General features: G+C 44.0%; 1 long non-coding RNA gene across 1 annotated transcript in view; it reads left to right on the forward strand.

Annotated features, from left to right (window-relative positions):
* The window catches only part of LOC138027541 (uncharacterized), a 10,260-nt gene extending 8,533 nt beyond the window's left edge, over window positions 1–1,727 (forward strand). Inside the window, exons 2-3 of the long non-coding RNA XR_011127470.1 lie at window positions 1–40; window positions 1,593–1,727. The exon at window positions 1–40 is cut by the window's left edge and continues 68 nt beyond it. This is a non-coding gene — a long non-coding RNA (uncharacterized lncRNA). The remainder of the gene's footprint in view (window positions 41–1,592) is intronic.
* Window positions 1,728–2,500: the final 773 nt, after the last annotated feature.

Genomic DNA, 2,500 nt, shown 5'->3' on the forward strand with positions numbered 1-2,500 from the left:
CGGATCCCGGCGACGGACACGACTCGGGTTGGCTTCAGGAGTGAGTTGAATACATCTATGGCTTAAGCTACGATAATACCACGCACCAGTTGCTCAATTGGTTGAGCATCGGGCTGTCATGCGGGAGGTCGCGGGTTCGAACCCCGACCGGATCAACACTCAGGATCTTAAAATAACTGAGGAGAAAGTGCTGCCTTTGTAATTTCATCTGCAAATGGTTAGACTTTCAAGTCTTCTCAGATAAGGACTATAAACCGCAAGCACCGTCTCATAAGTTCCCAGTGGGACGTTAAAGAACCCAAGCACTATTTGAGAAGAGTAGGGGATAAAGTCCCCGGTGTTGTGGCTGTCCTGTTCTCTCCAACAGAAGTGGCCGGCTTGGCGGTGATATCTCTAAAAAGGTTTGTGGTGTATGAGGCCACCTAAGCAGAAACAGCCACAAGTCAAAAAGGGACTTTGCCGAATGCTGGAACATGTAGATGTAGAATACGAGCGACAAAAACGTCCAACTTGTCTTGCAAAATGGCTTCGAAACTCAGTAGTCGAAAAGCGATGTGCGTTTTACATTCCACGCACAACCTGTCTCGAAACAAAAAAAAATGTGTTGATTTGGTTGCAGAAAGTAGAGGTTGGTTCTACTTTCTGCAACACGCTGCAGCAACTTGCAACACATTTTTTTTGTTGCAAGACAGGTTGCGCGTGGGAGTGTAAAACGCGCAACATCGCTTTTCGACTAGCTTCGCAGCAATATTGCGAGACAAGCTGGACGTTTTTGTTGCTCGTATTACCATAGCTTTTAGTGATTCGTTAAGCGTAGACAGGCTAGTAGCGTAGACAGGCTACTGAACTTGCGCACGCAGAGTGGTTGGATCAAGACCTGTATCAGGTATGGCAGTGCGTAGAGCATCCACTTAGATGCTGGTTGGTCTGAGTTCCACGTGGGTATTACATCTTCTTTAACTCTTTTCTAGTTGATGTATTAATCACAGCTTGATGTATTTCTCTAAAAGAGAGAAGCCAAAAATAGTCTTATTTAACCAACTTTCTATGCTTGCCTCTTCGTTGTCCAGTGGTGAGATCACTCGCCTCTAACCAATGTAGCCGGGTTGTAATGTCTACTTTTTCTCCGGGTACTCTAGCCTGCGTAGCTGGCGGTTGAGCGAGCGATCGAGCGGCGAAATATTTTGGAAGTAGTGGGCCTTAATCACACGGCGGTCATGTTAATTAACTCCCGAGGGATTGAAACTTTTGTTTTGCCCCACCGAAACTCGTTCCCAAACATTTCAACTCGAGGCTCGGGGTACAAAATCTATTGTCTATGGCCAATATGACCGACGCGCGAATAAGGTCCATTCCTTTGCTTGGCACTACTGCGTTTGCTGATTGGCTGAGGAGCAAGGACCAATCAAATTCAAGGATTACGTAAAAGCACTAATCCCAACGCTCAAACGCCGGTTTAAAATGTTGACTTTGAATTCTGATAGTTTGTTGGATTGTTTTGTCTGTTGTTTGTTTTGTCTGTTGTGATTGGTCAGTTACATTGAGCGATGTAAAACTGAAGAAAAACCTCGTTTGACTTGTTTATTCTACAGTAGTTTTCAAGAAAAGCTGAAGGAGGCTCCAAAAGGCTGATTGCGGAGAAAGCAAAGCTGCTCTGAACAGTCAACTATTGTTCAAATATGTAACCTGAACGTGTAGTGGTGATTAAAAGAAAAAAAAAAATGAAACAGTGACTACATTCAACGACCGGTGTAAGTGTTTTCCTCAGTGAAGCCGAGAGTGAATTAGATAGGAGTGTTGATCTATCACTTTGCGGTCTTGCCCCAGCACAGTCACAAATAGATTTATTTACAGATACACTTTGCGCGCGAAACAAACAGAGGGCCGCCAATATTAACCAATCAGAAGAAGCCATGTCACGCGTGACTGCTTCTGCCATGTTTTTTTTCAGGGACGTGACAACTGATTTTCGCGGGAACGAGTATTCTAAAAATAGACTCATTTGTGACTATGCTGGGGAGCCTACTCATGCCATAACAACACTCTTATCTGATTCACTCTTGGTGAAGTGCGTTGTCTCTTCGTTGTCCAATGGTGAGATCACTCGCCTCTAATCAATATGGGCCGGGTTCGATTCCTCGACGCAGCATCATGTGTAGGTGGAAGTGTATACTTTTTCTCCGCTTACTCTAGTCTGCGTAGCTGATGGTTCCGCGAGCGATTCGCGTGCTCTGGTCTGTACACCAGCCCTTTTTGAGAGAATGAAAACTGCGAAAACCTCTCAGTAGATAGACAAACCGTTTAATGATTATAGATTCCTGGTAAGGATGAAATCAGTTCTGCACAAGATAAACTTCACGTGAAACAATTCTTTTCCGGACTAGATGACGACACTGAATGGATCTGTTATTTTTCTTTAAATAATAATCTATTGACGTAACGATAAGAGAGCCAATAAGAAAATTACAGCTTTCAACAGACGTTCGTACGTAACACAAGA

This window comes from Montipora capricornis, chromosome 2 (assembly GCF_036669925.1).
Source record: "Montipora capricornis isolate CH-2021 chromosome 2, ASM3666992v2, whole genome shotgun sequence".
Lineage (NCBI taxonomy): Eukaryota > Metazoa > Cnidaria > Anthozoa > Scleractinia > Acroporidae > Montipora > Montipora capricornis.